At 45.8% G+C, this 16,728-nt stretch overlaps 1 protein-coding gene across 3 annotated transcripts in view; it reads right to left on the bottom strand.

The window, feature by feature from the left end:
- Positions 1-16,728, bottom strand: part of yrk (Yes-related kinase) — a 380,926-nt gene that overhangs the window by 282,303 nt on the left and 81,895 nt on the right. For 2 of the 3 annotated variants that reach the window (XM_038795113.1, XM_038795103.1), the window contains exon 2: positions 12,870-12,945. The exons of the other annotated variant lie outside the window; for it this stretch is intronic. The gene's annotated coding sequence lies outside the window, so the exon portion shown is untranslated. The remainder of the gene's footprint in view (positions 1-12,869; positions 12,946-16,728) is intronic. 3 annotated transcript variants of the gene reach the window in all.

Raw genomic sequence — 16,728 nt, 5'->3', positions numbered from 1 at the left:
CTGTAATGTTTCAATCAATGGGGTCATATTTTGCCATCAACTGCACTGTAGCTAAAAAATTGCCATGATTCAGAACCTCATTATCTAGAGTGTAGGCCGATTCATTTCTGTGACCTCGAAAAGGAAGTGCAGATTGCTTGCCTAACATCTTTATGATGTCTATAATCCTCATGACAATACTTCTCTGCTTCAATACTTCTTCTTTCCTTTTAATTAGTGATTCTGCAAAAAATGTATCTAAGGTGCCATCATTAACCACATATTGCTGAGCATTTCTGACATGTGTTGTTGTTGATTCATGTGTAAAGTCAAGCTCTGGCTAATGCGCCTGTAGTCACTAAAGCCACATACAAAGGGTGATGGATTACAAGTGTTGGGAAACTCAAAGGCTAAGCAGTATGAACAATATAAGCATCTATTTTCTTTGTAATATGTTAGCCATTTTCTTGGGACTGAGTCATTCATAATTTTCCTCTCATACAAACAAGCATCAAATGGCAGATCATCAAGTGGCTGAAGTGGATGTTCAGCAAAAAACTGTTTTAGCTTCGCTCGTGATGGATATTGGAAGATTCCAGTAATTGATCTTTCATTTTCTTGCGTAGGTTCATTTACAGGATGTGCTTCAGAAACCAAGTCATTTATGCTTGAAGGAATATCTGATTCCCTGTCAATAGTTGAAGCTATGTGTTCAGATGTTGCAACTACAGGCAGTACAGATACCGGAACAAGGAAGCCAGAAGAAATATTGGGCCTGGGTTGATTAGTAATGGATGCACTTATATTTGTTTCTACATTCAAAGTAGCTCTTCTCTGTTCCTGTAACTCGCATGTCATTGTATCATCACCATGAACATTGTTTCTTGCTTCTTGATTATTTGTTGCAGAACTGGATATTGATGTGGATTGTGCTTGTGGTATTGTAAACTCTGTAATAGGCCTGCATCGCTTGGCTGATTCCTTCCTTTCTGCTTCTTTTTGTTCTTTGCGTTTTAGTGACCCAGATTTATGCTTTTTCTTTTCTATGCTGGTAGGGGTAATATTCCTGAAATAAAAACTTAATTAAAAATAGCCCACATTGGGAAAAATGAATATTGATGATTGCAAGAATAACTTGAAGGAACGCCAGATAAACCCCTACTTGATAAAAAATATAAAATAACTTACTTACACTTCAATATGCTATGTTCATTAGTCACTACTACTGTGGCCTGTGCAGCTTCAGAAGAGGAGACAATCCACTGTCCAGTGTTCACACCAGCAAGCAACTGAGACAACTGTTGAAACTTAGAAGTTTGGTCCGACTATAGTAAGACATTAAGAATGGTCCCACGACCAAAGTTAACATGTCCAGTTTGATACCAGTGTAGTGTTACAAGTCGCAACCCTTTGAGTTTACCGATCATGGCTTATCACTTCAATATCTTTGACCTCATGATTCACGGTCAAAGGTACCGCTTCTCCTTTTCGGTGACCTCACAACCCTATGTACTGCTTGATAACCTTTCAAGTTGCCGACCATCTCAAATCATGGACTGTAACTTTATCTTTAAATTCACACACTCTTGCTGAAAACGTGGATATCCAACTATGTCCGACCCGGGTGAATTAGCACCCCCCCCCCCCCCCTCCACTCCTTTCACATCCGTTTAACACTGCTTCATTCTTTCATACACTGAGTGATTATTTGTTTGTTTCTTTATTGCATTTTTATTTGGTATTGCTTTTTTTAAAAACAATTATATTTTATTAAGTTAGAATACAAATCTCAGGAAAGAAGTTGGAGATTTATTTATCTAATTAATTATAATTTTTAAGGGCCCTTCAGAGATTCACGGGCCCCTTCTTGGCTCTCCGGGTCCCGGACCGATGTACCGGCTGAACCAAGACTACTGCTTGATATCCTTTGAAGTTGCCAACCATCTCAAATCACAAATTGTAACTTTATCTTTAAATTCTCACACTCTTGCTGAAAACATGGAATTTCCTTAATTATGCCCGACCCGGGCCCCCCTATTCCACATCCTTCCACTACCTCCCCTTCTTCGTTCCTTTTCATGCACTGCTTATTTGTGTCCTGTTCTCTTTTTTTCTTGTTCCTTTTTATTACTAAAACAGTTCTCTGTGTTTGTTTCTTTTTTGCATTTTATTTGATATAGGAGGCCCACTTCATCAGGGGCCCAATTGCCATTGGGCAAGCTGACACCCTGGCCAGTCCGCCACATCCCTCCACCACCGACGCACAGTGGCAGCCATGTGCACCATCTGCAAGATGCACTGCGTCAACTCACCAAGGCTTCCTCAACAGCACCTTCCAAACCCACAACCTCGACACATAGAAGGAAAAGGGCAGCAGATGCAAAGGAACACCTCTACTTGCAAGTTCCCCTTCAAGTTGCAAAGATGCAGGCTTTCTAAGGAACAAGATACAATCCAGAAAACGTGGAATTTGAATAGAAAGACTGTCTGAAAAAGTCTGGAGTTAAGCAAACAGAGACAAAGGTATTGTTCACAATAATTCAAGGAGTAAACAAAGTGTTTTGAGTTAAAGAAACAATTGTAGTAACTAGGTTTAAAGTGGGACAGCATACTTCAGAGGCAGATAAAATGTTTGATGTCATTTGAAATGAAATAAAAATTGCTTATTGTCACAAGTAGGCTTCAAATGAAGTTATTGTGAAAAGCCCAGAGTCGCCACATTCCGGCGCCTGTTCAGGGAGGCTGGTAGGGGAATTGAACCGTGCTGCTGGCCTGCCTTGGTCTGCTTAAAAAGCCCTGTGCTAAACCAGCCCCATACAGTCTGGGAATCAAGAGTTAAAGTAATTGTGAACAGTTTGCACAGCAGTCAAGACTAGGAAATCCTAATGGGGTTGGAATGAAATCCTAGACTGGATCCATTGTTAAAGTGGAGCAGAAGCTTTGTTTGAGTGATTCATATGTAAAACCTGGACTGGATTTCAGAATGCATGCCTCTAAGGGGAAGCAATATTATTAGAGAAGATTTTAAAGCGTGTTTTTTGGGAGTGAAGTTTTGAAACTCTCATGTGACAATCACCTGGGGGTATCATAGAATCATAGAATCTCTACAGACCATTTGTCCCATCGAGTCTGCACCGTCCCTCCGAAAGAGCATCCTACCTAGGCTCAATCCCCTGCCTTAGCCCTGTAACAACACCTAACCTTTAGCATGGCTAATCCACCCAACCTGCACATCTTTGGACAGTGGGAGGAAACTGGAACAACCAGAGACAACCACGAAGGCACGGGGAGAATGTGAAAACTCCACACAGGCAATCACCCGAGATCAGAATTGAACCTGGGTCCCTGGCACTATGAGACAGCATTAACCATTGTGCCATCATACTGTCCTGTGGAGAAAACTGCATCCACTAACTTTGGATCAGAAGGGAGTGTGTACTTGACCACAGTCACCTTCTGTGCTTAAAAGAGACTTTTTATGCGAATGACACCATTATTTTGTGATTCATGTTAACCTTTAATTCTGTGAGTATTTGTTAAGCTAAGGTGGAGGCGTGGGTAAAGAAATTTTGCATTAGAATACAATTTGTTCATATTTAATAAATGTTCTTAAAACTAATTAGCAGTCCGTGACTCTGTTCTTCCACCTTCTTTTTAAAAAGTACATTTTATGGTCTTTTGAGCCAGGGTTCCAATGTGGATCTTCCCATTCATCAACTGGGACCCTAACACAAGAAACTGTAAGTTTAGAGGTATCATGGGAAGAGATACGAGTTAAGTGAGACGCATCAAGTGAATGCTCAGGAATTTGCTGGAAGGAAACTGCAATTGTGCCAGTCCCAAGCAAAACCCCTTTATATCAACCCAATGGTAACTCTTCACTGGTTTATGTATCTGCAAATATACTGCTGAGGTAAAGGAATAGTGGGAATTTTAATTGTCTTCCTGTATTTATATATAGATCTTTCCAACATTTTGTCTGGCGTAATATAGTTCACATTTCTTGTTGAAATAAATATATAATTTTTTGTACTAAAAGTTCATCGGCAGACTCATGTGCATATGTTCAGTAACTTGCCTCCAAGGTTTCTTTAAAACAAAAGTTAGGATCAGTCATGCCAATCTGCATTCAGGAATTTCCTCTACATTCTTTATCGAGGATACAATTAATGCGCTGCTACCTAGGGTAGTGAAATCAGTTAAAAAGGCACCGTCTGTCGTCAGAAAATATCACATGTCAAAGAACCTAATGTTCTTGTCGCTCAATGACTCATTTTAACATAGATTAAATCAATGCATCCAAACAAGTTAAGAAAAAAAACTTGGAAAACATTTGGGGAAAAAAATTTGCAACCCCTTAAGACACTGCAAAAGCATTCAGTTCTAATTTACTTGCAGGCAAATAAAGCCCATTTAGCGCAAACAAGAGGGTTGATTTTTTTTCTTCCATTTATTGCCGGGAGCAAAAGCAGTAAATGCTGGAAAAGCTCAGCAGGCAGCGTCGGTGATGAGAGAAGCGGAGTTAATGCTTTGAATCTGAAAGACTCTTTTTCAGAGCTGAAGGGAGAAATCCTTGATTCTCTCCTTGGCTCTGAAGGAGAGTCATACGGACTCAAAGCATTTGAACTCTGTTTCTCACCGCAAGCACTGCCAGACCTGCTAAGATTTTTCAGCATTTTCTGTTTTTATTTCTGGTTCCAGCATTCGCAGTATTTGCTTTTATTATTATGTTGCTGGGAGCACCTGGTTTCCAAGGTGCACAGGACAGGAGAAGCATGCTGCCGAGCTCACAAAATAATCACTCCTTAAAATTGGCCCTGAAGAGCTGTGCTTCAGGTGGTCTGCATCCACAGTAGGCACAAGCCAGACAGAAGCAAGTAAATGAGGGGGACATTTCCAGTCTCCACCCCCCTCATTGTTTGGGTCGAGTATTATTTGACTGCACCAAATAAGCATTCAGAAAACATGTGGCCATCCCCGAAGTCTCACCAGCTGGATAAACCACAGAGTCTTAGAGCAGACTAAAATGTTCAGGAAGGGGGCAGCACAGTGGTGCAGTGGTTAGCACTGCTGCCTCACGGAGCCGAGGACCTGGGTTCAATTCCGGCCCCGGGTAACTGGATGAATGGGGCTGGAGGAAGTAACAGAGATATGGAGGGATGTAGGGGCTGGAGGAGGCTATAGAGATAGGGAGCGTGCATGGTCACAGAGGCATTTGAAAACAAGTGTGAGATTTTTAAAATCAAGGCAATACTCAATATAATCACGCGAACAGAGGAATAATGACTGAATGGGATTTGATGCAAGTTAAGATATGGACTACAGACTTCTGGGTGACCTCAAGTTGGTCGAAAATGGGAGGCTAACCGGAGCATTGGAATAGTCAAATCCAGAGGCAACAAGATATAGGTTTCACTCTTATTACGGGTTAGAAATAGAGTTCAGCCTTTTCATAATGATGCACTGTCCTATTCTGGTTTGACCTAACCAGAATTCTGCTAGTTGACCAGATCACCATCTCAAGTTGCACTTAGAATATACACTGTATGCATGGCCAGCACATGTCAATTTTCACCCTTCAAGACAGCTACATTTAGATTGTCTTGCTACATCATGCATTGGTTTGCATACGCACATAACAGTGCAACTTTATGTCATCACATGATTATAAAAAGCACCTGCAATAATATGGTACCTTTGATAATTCAGAAAATTCAAAGAGCTTCACAGCAAGTACTCCTGAAAAAAATTGTAAGCCTAAGATGCCATAATGTATCAAAGGCGCTGGTCACCACTTTTAAACTGCTGATTTTATCGTAAGGGAGGATAATTAGGAATCGGATAATGAATGCTCTACCAGGACTATGGAAGGCTTAGAACAAACAAAAGGAAGGGTGTTCCACTGCTTTGAATGTTCAGTGAGTTATGTCTTTACTTCATTTACACAAGGCTGGAAAATTCCATTTACCAGAAGGCAAAGGGCAAATTACTATTGGGGTCTAGCGAGCTGATGAACAAAGCACAATACCAACCAGCAGGGCAGAATTTTGTGGAGGCGACAGGGATCTCTGCTGAAGGCTGGGGAGCTGTTGTGATGCCCCACCACCTATGTTCCTGCCATATTATGCCCCGGTGTATTAAGTGTCAATCAGGCACTTTAGAGGGCAGTAGCAGGATTATTGGTCTTGGGGCTTAAGCCTATCCTATTGAGAACTGCTGGTCAATCTAAGACTGGCATTTCTTCTGTGCTCAGTAATGCCACCGGGAAAGCTGGTTGCTGCCGGTACGACATCCATCCAAGGCCTTCCAACGAAAGACTCCCCCAAAAGGGTTTGCTTTTCATGCTCCCCTCATGGCGAGCCTCCCGCTTGCTGATTGGTGAATACCAGCGGTTGGAAGATGAGATCCTTTAATTTTTTTAAAATAAATTTAGAGTACCCAATTCATTTTTTCTAATTAAGGGGCAATTTAGCCAATCCACCTATGCGGCACATCTTTGGGTTGTGGGGGTGAAACTCATGCAAACACGGGGAGAATGTGCAAACTCCACATGGACAATGACCCAGGGGCGGGATCGAACCTGGGACCTTGGCGACGTGAGGCAGCAGTGCTAACCACTGCGCCACCGTGCTGCCCTGAAGGGAAAATGTTTTGACATATATGAAAAGATAACATGAATGTAAGAACACAACAATTATTTTAAAAGGAGATATCAAATGAACCAAATACAAATTGGACAACCCCAATAAGTTTAACATCAGTGTGGATAAATATAATGCAAGACTAATTAATGACTCAGTGTGTAGGTGAAACCACAGGAGGAACAATGGTTCTTCATCTTGAAGTAATAGGGCAGCACAGTAGCATTGTGGATAGCACAATTGCTTCACAGCTCCAGGGTCCCAGGTTCGATTCTGGCTTGGGTCATTGTCTGTGCGGAGTCTGCACATCCTCCCCGTGTGTGCGTGGGTTTCCTCCGGCTGCTCCGGTCTCCTCCCACAGTCCAAAGATGTGCTGGTTAGGTGGATTGGCCATGATAAATTGCCCTTAGTGTCCAAAATTGCCCTTAGTGTTGGGTGGGGTTACTGGGTTATGGGGATAGGGTGGATGTGTGACCTTGGGTAGGGTGCTCTTTCCAGGAGCCGGTGCAGACTCAATGGGCCGAATGGCCTCCTTCTGCACTGTAAATTCTATGATAATATTCATAAATGACCATATGTCAAGAAAATTGAAGCTGTGGAGCATCATGTGTCAGTGGCCATGGAATGATAGGTTTAGAATGAACTGGCATTCAGATTTAGGGCTTGAGTGTTGGGCTGAAAAGCCAGTGGTAATGCCGCAACTAGGGATCACTGGGGATGATCCTTGGCAGCGAAGAAGATTTGAGGTCAGAGGACACTGGAGGACAAAAAGAGTTTTCATGGTGGATGGGGAAAAGAAGAGATTTCACTGATGGGAAGTGAGAAGATCATGGATAGGCGAAAGTAGATCACATGGCATTGGAAAATGGAGCTGACTGGGAGAGAAAAGTGATCACAACAGGTTAGTTTGATGGGGTGGAAGGTACTGGGGTGAAGTGGGGGAGGGGTTCATGCTCCACCCGGTCCATAAGCTGTGCTGGAAAAGCACTAACCTGCTGGATCTGGCACCTACTGCCACTTTGTGGTGGGTATTTCCCGAGGCTGGAAACTTGGCCCACAGCCATTAAAATCAAGTTGATGATTAAATGAGGGAGATAACCTCGTCTCAATATTATCGACATTGATTCACCTCTGGAGAGTGTGTTGCTCAGCAAATCTGCTGCAGTTATACAGGAAGAATGTGTGTTCACACAGATTGGGGTTGGGGTTCCCATTTACTAAAATCTAACCAACTCTTTCCCAGCCATATTGGGGATTAAAATCCCCTAAATGTATAATTATATCAAAACATCACTTATCGACTTTAAGACCAAAACGGACGCTGAAAAATTTTGTGCTCAGAAAATCATCTCATTTAATCTGCTGCTCCAAAACACTGAGGTTTGGGAAGTGTGAAATATGGTTAAAGACACAATGCACAAGAGTTTTTACTGACTCTTTGACTGTTGTGTGTGACGTATTCTATCTCCACAGATAACAATTGAATACATGTTGCAGGTGAAGAAATTAGACTTGCAAAAGGCAAAAACCACAACTGCAAATGTTGTGACTAATCCACACAAGGTTCAACTAAAGTCAATCCACTTGTTTAAAATGTGATAAATCCATTGATAAAACATATACTCTCCTGCAGTAAAATAAATTGGCCATACTTAATCTGGGTTCAACATTTCAAACCAAGAAACATGGGATGGATTCTCCGCTCCCCGCCGCCGAAATCGCGTTTGGCAATGGGACGGAGAATCTGTTTTTGCGGTGAAATCGGGAGCGGCGGCGGTTTTTTAATTCTCCACGACCCCGCCCGCCCCCGAAAATCGGAGAATCCATTTTGCCGCCAAGGCCTGCCCCGCGGTGCTCCGCCCCCGACAGGCTGAATTCCTGACGGCATGGACCTCTCACGGTTCCGCCGTCCAGGATCCTCGTGTGGCGGCTGCGGACTCAGATTGACAGGCCGGAAGGCTTCATTCGCGCTGGGGGCAATGTGTGCAGGTGGTCCAGGGCGCATGAGCGGTCGATGTGGGGCACTAATTTGCCGGTCCAGGCCCTTGGGCTGAGTCCGCCATGGAGCATGGCGTGGCCGCCTCAGGTCGACGCTGTCCGCATGCTTTCCTGGCGTAAAAGACCACAGTTTTCCTGATGGCATGTGGACTTAGTCCCAAAATGGAGAATCCAGCCCCATGACTTGATGGCCTCCTTCTGCACTGCAGGGATTATTTGGACAAACATCCTGACACTGGAATATTTTCTGCCCAGCACTTAATATCTTAGTAACTTGCAACCGCCTTGAAATGGTTGGATAGACCACAATGAAAACGTGGGCCCGACTGAGACAGCACTTCGGGCTAACTAAGATGTCTCCCATGGCTCCCAGCTGAGGCAATCACAAATTCCCCTCAGCCATGCTAGACACTACCTTTAGGAAATGGAGATGGGACGGGGGCACACTAACAGTTAGGGACTTCTAGTTGGGCACAGACTGGCAACACTGGACGAACTGATGTTGGAGTGGGAACTGCTGACAGGATAGGAAATGAGACACCTGCAAATAAAGCACTTCCTCCGCAGAGAGACAGTAGGGTGCCCCAGGGCCCCAGAAACTACACTATTAGAGGACCTGATGAACTCAGACAGTAAAGAAGGGGGTCTCTGTGGGAAAGTGCATGGATAGCTGCTGGACAGAGCCCGAACACCACTGGACGAGACCAGATGGAAATGGGAGGACGAACTGGGGACGGAAGAGGCGTGTGGAATCTGGAGCAAAGCACTGAGCAGGGCCAACTGCACCTCATCCTGCGCAAAGCTCAACCTCATGCAGTTCAAATTGGTGCACAAAGCACACCTGGCCAGAACCCCAATAAACATGCTCTTCCCGGAGGTGGAGGACAAATATGAACGGTGCCAGATGGAACCGGCCAACCACACCCACATGTTCTGGGCTTGTCCCAAGCTTGCTGGGTTCTGGACAGCCTTCTCCGAGGCAATTTCCAAGATTGTGGGGGTGAGGGTGAAGCCATGCCCAAATGTAATCTTTGGGGTATCAGAGCAGCCAGAGCTACACATGGGGAAGGGGGCCAACGCCCTTGCTTTCCCCTCCCTAATCACACGCCGGAGAATCCTGCCCGGCTGGCGATCAGCAGCACCACCCACGGCTGCAGACTGGCTCGCTGACCTCTCGGAATTTCCCCACCTGGAGAAGATTAAGTACGCCATCCGAGGGTCGGAGGAAGGTTTCCTAAATGCATGGGGGCAGGTTGTCGGCCTGTTCCAAAACCTGTTCGAGGCCAACAACAATAAGTAAGATGGGGAAATGGGAAAGACAGAAAGAAAATAGAAAGGAAAAGGGAAAATAAAGACAGGGGGAACCATAGGAATGCACAACTGGGGGAGACGGGGGGGGGGGGGGTGGAAGAGGAGAAAAGACTGGAAAGACAAAAGGGACAATGTGGGAGGATGGGGGCAAACCTCCCCCACCAATCTCAGCTAAAACACAACCGAAGTTGACGGGGGAAGAAAATAAAGGGGGGAGAGAAAGGGGAGAGAAAGGGGTTGGGACACAAGGGCGGGTGAGGGGGGCAGGGAGGGGCGGTCTGGGGGGGTGGATGCGGGAGGGACCACAAGCCGCGCCAGAGGACGGCAGAATGCGAATAGGACAAATTAAGCGAAGGACAAGACAAACCTTTCTGTATAATACAGTAAATAAACACGGCCAACAATGTATATAACTGTTTATAAATATTGAAAATGCCAATAAAAAGAGTTAAAAAGAAAGAAAACTGAGCTACTGGTGGCTCAATCTCACCAGCTAGTTTTTGACATGCTGCCACATGTTTTACATCTGTACAAGTTATGGGGAAGTGGTGGTGGGATGGTGGTATTGTCGCTGGACTAGTAAACCAGTGACCCAGTATAATAATCTGGGGACCTGGGTTTGAATCCCATCCCGGCAGGTGAAAGAATTTAAACTCAATAAAATATCTGGAATTAAAAGTCTAATGATGACCATGAAACCATTGTCGTCCGTGTGGAGTTTGCACGTTCTCCCTGTGTTTGCGTGGGTTTCACCCCCACAACCCAAAAAATGTGCTGGATAGGTGGATTGGCCACGCAAAATTGCCCCTTAAATTGGAAAAAATAATTGGCTAATCTAAATTTTTTTTTAAAATTAAACCATTGTCGATTGTCGTAAAAACTCATCTGGTTCACTAATGTCCTTTAGTGAAGGAAATCTGCTGTCCTTACCTGGTCTGGCCTACATGTGACTCCAGACCAACAGTAATGTGGGTGACTGTTAAATGCCCCTCAAGGACAATCAGGGATGGGCAAAAAATGCAGGCACAGCCTGCGACGTCAATGTCCAATGAATAGAAAATAAATGGTGGAGAAGCCGGAAACAGGAACAGAGGTGGAAGTGGGTTGCTAATGACAGTTGACTTAATAGTTTTTAGGTTTTCTTAAGGGTTAGAAGGAGCAGAATAGTGCTGGATTTGGGTCTACTTTATTGAAATGTGGCCCAGATGTCAAAATGGCCTTGAGATTGATGTCTGAAAGCTTGGCAAGCCAGTGCGCTGCTCACCATGCCTTCAACCAGCTAATACAGGCACTGATCAACTTCTCTTCCTGTTATGATTCGCAATTCACTTGACAAAATGTGGCAGCAAAGAAGACAGCTAATTGGCAGACATAGAAACTTAGCAACTGAAAGCTGCCCATTGTGTGTGCCATGAATGGGATAACACTGCCAAGTGCTAATAAAATGCCTTTTCACTGCTCAGAAGTCACATGCATTGCCCAGCACATTCTCTTTTTCATTTCCAAACACAGTAACTAATTATAATTACCAGATCATAACATCCAAGTTAAAAGATTGCTTTATTTATAAGTAAATTAATTGGAGACAATATTTTTAAGATGTTATTGGTATAAATATTTTTAAAAAATACATGTAATCAGTCCACAGGGATTGAAAATATTTTCTGTCAAACCTTTTTTTGTTTCACTGCTCAATTATACATAAGACTTTTGGAAAAACAAACCTTCCGAGTGTAATAATCCTCACAAGACCCACAGGGATGACCTGATTTATCTCCCTGTGGGGCTTGTGGAATAGGAGCTCCCCCACTGATGGGTGGAGGCTTATCAGCTGGAGTTCATAGAATCAACCCTTTAAAAGCTGGCCTGGATTGGGACCGGCACGATCCGGATTGGGACCGGCACGATCCGGATTGGGACCGGCACGATCCGGATTGGGACCGGCACGATCCGGATTGGGACCGGCATGATCGGCAGTCCCGGCTGTGACCTCTGTGCCATACATCGCATTGCGGCCTCTTCTTTTGAATATAAGTAAACCTCCTTTTGAATCACCTTCTTGAATCTCCTGAGCTTTTATACTGAGGCCTCCTGATGAACTTGTATTTTGAATGAGACAATCACCACGTGGGTTTCAAACATCAATTTCAGAAACTGAAACACAGCTAAGATTGAATTCCGGGTTTGAATACTGAACCAGTGCTGAGAAGCTATGGCAGTGCCATTATCCAAAAGAAGCTCTTAATGTCACATTCATTTATGACAAGACATTAGCCATCCGTCTTCCTTTCAGTCCACTGTGTCAGTCATTCGAGAGAAACCATCAGCTGATTTCCTCCATTTTGAGACATTTCCACAGATCCACAGTTTAAGCAGCTGATGGTCCAAGAGCCCAGTGACAAATATGAAACAAAGGGTGTTACAGTATGAAGTTTTGTGTTTTAATTAGGTGAAAATAAATGCTTCAGGTATTTATTTCTCATTGTAAGAGTGACTTCACTGCAATGTCACTGCCAATATTAAACAGTAAAGATCGCTTCAGACAGACCAGCAATTCACACAAAAGATTTCTCTGTTAAAAAAATCAGAGCATCCAAATCTGTTTCACATGCAGGAGACTTCAAAACATTGGTCTTTTAAAAATGCCAGGAGCAAAATTTTGCAAGGGTTGGTGAGTAGATGATTACATTTTTTCATGACAAACGTTTTCTTTAATGATCCCAAAGACGCCTATTTTTCCAGGACATTTCCTGATTTCACAAAGAACTAAATGCAATAAGGTGGCACTATTTCAACATTCACCACTCCTACTAATGCTTGCGATAGATATTCAGGAGCGCATCTCCTCATGGTCGCATCCATTTATTTTTTCAGCATAAGTATTAGATCATAGCATCATCATGAACTGTTAATAGGTTTACACCTGAAAGGTTAACTCACCTGGTTCTCTCTGTAGCTGCTGACTGGCCTTCTGAACCTTTCCAGCACTTTTGGTCTGATGCAGTTAAGAAGCAAGCTGAAAAGACATTAACCCAAGACCCCATCACTCAATGCTTCAATCTTTCAATTTCAATCTTTACTTCAGAATTAAACCAGTTGACAATTCTCTGCGAGTTCAAGCAGGGGTTGGAGCGGTAAACTTCTCATTTAAAAGCCCTTCCAAATTCCTGTGAACAGTCCTACATTTTTTCAACTAATGGTCAAAATAAACCTAACTCTGTGCAATGGCTCCTATATTTGTTTTTTGTTAATTTATGTTTCCTGGCTCTACTACTGTGGTTACAAAATTAAATGCAGGGGCCTGATTTTCACACCAGACCAGGAGAGAAATGAGTGGAAGCCCTTGGGAGATTTAAACTTCTGGGCCACATTGGCATAGGCCACCGCCACCAACCTAGCTGCTGACTAACTGGCCGAAGCGGGATCTGGATGGCAATAGGCTGCCTTTGGAGACTGACATGAATGGACCCCACCACTCAGGGAGCAGTACTCCTTTCTGGCTCTTTTAAAAATTAATTTACAGGATGGGGACACCGCTGGCGGAGCCTGCATTTATTGTCCATCCTTAACTGCCCCTCCGCAGGGCATTTGAGAGTAAATCACATTGCTGTGCATCTGGATTCACATGTAGGCCAGACCAGGTAAGGATAGCAGAATTCCTTCCCTAAAGGACACTAATGAACCAGATGGGTTTTTAATAACAATCGGCAATGGTTTCATCATGCAACTTTTAATTGAATTCAAATTTCATCATCCACCTTGGTGGGATTTGAACCCAGGTCCTGGATCTTTCCCTGGATCTCAAGATTACTAGTTGAGTAACTGCGGTGAATCACTCTAGCGTAATTCACACTGTATTACACATGTTGTACTATGTCTCTGTAAGCTCGGCACACGAGCAGTTGCGCTGCTCTGCCACTAGGGGGAGATGCACTCGGAGTGTATGGGAGTTTGTACTGGGCTCCACCCTTGGCTCCATCCACGGCTGCTCCCCCCTAACCGGATGTATAAAGGTTGATGCTGAGAGCCTGCCTGCCAGTTCATCTGGAGTTCATCTTGTCACAGACAGCCTCTGTTGTAAGACGATTAAAACCACTGTTCACTTCTAACCTTGTGTCACGTGAATTGATGGTCTCATCAATTTAATCGTCTTAAGAAACAGGAATGACCATGGAATCAGCCCTCAAGCCTAATCGACTGGAACTCGACCCGCAGGATGCAGAGGCGAAATAAATCTTTTTGCATTGGCTCCGATGTTTTAAGGCCTACCTGGCTGAAGCAAGCACCACAGAAACGACGGAGAAGCAGAAACTCAGTCTACTGCACGCAAGGGTGAGCCATCGTATATCTATTCAGCTAAACTGTACCGTCTCATATACAGAGGCCTTGGCCCTACTCGACAGAATGTACGTGAGGCCTATCAATGAGGTCTACGTGCGCCACGTTTTTACTACTCGCCGCCAGCGCCCTACAGAATCGCTAGAAGAATTCCTCAGAGACTTAAAAGCCTTATCCCGGGACTGTAATTATCAGGCTGTAACTGCTGCAGAACATAGAGAACTTGCTGTCCGCGATGTCTTTGTTGCAGGCCTTAGATCGAATTATGTGAGCCAGCGACTGCTGGAGAAGGGGGCCCTAAATTTAGAAGATACTGTTGAACTCGCTACAACTATGGAGGTCTAATTTCGTAGCCTCACCTTGTTTCCTGCCGACTGCACAACCCCGCCATGGGACCCCGACCAGCGACTCCCCCAGGCCTGCGCCGCGCGGCCACCCAGCCACCATGCTGCCCCAGCCTGCCACTTTTGTGGCCAGCCCCAGCACCCGCGGCAGTACTGCCCGGCCCGCAACGCGACCTGCAGCAGCTGCGGGCAAAAAGGCCACTACGCCAGAGTGTGCCTGGCAAGGAAGGCCCCAGCCCCTAAACCTCCCGCGGCACAAAGTAACCGCCCTCTGCACTCGCAGGCCCCGGAACGCAGCGGCCTATGCCCCGACTCCGCCCCCACCCGCCACATGTGATCCATGGCGGACCTCCACCACACGGTCCACCACGGGCGACTCATGGGGGCCACCATCCTGGACGCCATCTTCCCCGCCGCCCGCCACGTGCGATCCACGGGGGTGGCCACCTTGGGCCCCATCCTCTCCACACTCAGAAAACTCGATTGAAGACTGCGACCTCAGTGGGCACTCATCGCGGGGCCATCCCAGCTCAGCCGACCGAGCCGCCGACTACCCGCAACAGTCACACTGGACCAATCGCACCCAAAGCATCTCCACAACTCTATGACGACGGTCCAAATCAACGGGTACAGTACACCGTGCCTTTTCGACTCCGGGAGCACTGAGAGCTTCATACACCCAGATCTGGTAAGACGCTGTTCGCTCCCCGTCTTCCCTGCACGGCAAACTATCTCCCTCGCTTCGGGTTCCCACTCTGTCCATATCCAAGGGCGCACCATTGCAACTCTAACAATCCAAGGCGCTGGCTATTCTAAATTCCAACTATACGTCCTGCCTGAACTATGCGCCCCACTCTTGTTGGGACTCGACTTTCAATGCAATCTCAAGAGTCTCACCCTCAGCTTCGGCGGACCCCTACCCCCACTTACTATCTGCAGCCTAGCCACGCTGCGAATCTCCCCCCTCCTCTCTTTGCCAACCTCACTCCGGACTGTAAACCCATAGCCACTCGCAGCAGGTGGTACAGCCTACAGGACAGGGTGTTCATTCAATCCGAGGTCCGGAGGCTTTTACATGAGGGGATCATAGAGGCCAGTAACAGTCCCTGGAGAGCTCAGGTGGTGGTCGGCAAGACCGGGGAAAAATTCCGCATGGTCATCGACTATAGTCAGACCATTAATAGGTTTACACTCCTCGACGCGTACCCCCTCCCCAGGATTGCAGACATGGTGAATCAGATCGCCCAGTATCGGATTTTTTCCACGGTGGATCTGAAGTCTGCAAACCACCAGCTCCCAATCCGCCCAGGGGACCGCGACTTCACGGCGTTTGAGGCCGATGGCCGCCTCTTCCACTTCCTCCGGGTCCCCTTTGGCGTTACAAATGGGGTTTTGGTGTTCCAACGAGCAATGGACCGAATGGTGGACCAGTACAGGCTGCGGGCCACGTTTCCGTTCTTGGATAACGTCACCATCTGCGGCTATGACCAGCAGGACCACGATGCCAACCTCAACCGATTTCTCCAAATGGCCCAGAAGCTTAACCTCACATACAACAAGGAGAAATGCGTTTTCCGCACAATCAGACTAGCCATCCTCGGCTATGTCGTGGAAAACGGAGTCCTGGGTCCCGACCCGGACCGTATGAACTCCCTCTCCCTCATTGTCCCAGGGCCGTCAAACGGTGCTTGGGATTCTTTTCGTATTATGCCCAGTGGGTCCCTCAATATGCGGACAAAGCCCGCCCACTCTTTAAGGCCACACTTTTCCCCCTGTCAGCTGAGGCTCGCCGGGCCTTCAACTGCATCAAGGAGGACATCGCCAAGGCTGCCATGCGGGCGGTGGATGAATCCGTCCCTTTCCAGGTTGAGAACGATGCCTCAGAGGTAGCTCTTGCAGCCATACTAAATCAGGCATTTTTCTCCCGAACCCTCTCCGCTTCGGAACTTCGACACTCCTCAGTCGAGAAAGAAGCACAAGCCATTGTGGAGGCTATTCGTCACTGGAGGCATTACCTCGCAGGTAGAAGGTTCACCCTCATCAGCCACCAAAAATCGTTTGCCCTCATGTTTGACAACTCGCAAAGGGGCAAAATTAAAAATGACAAAATTCTGAGC

This window comes from Scyliorhinus canicula, chromosome 1 (genome assembly GCF_902713615.1).
Source record: "Scyliorhinus canicula chromosome 1, sScyCan1.1, whole genome shotgun sequence".
NCBI lineage: Eukaryota > Metazoa > Chordata > Chondrichthyes > Carcharhiniformes > Scyliorhinidae > Scyliorhinus > Scyliorhinus canicula.
The sequence above is the reverse complement of the archived record's forward strand: the minus strand, read 5'-3'. Positions and strand labels throughout refer to the sequence as shown.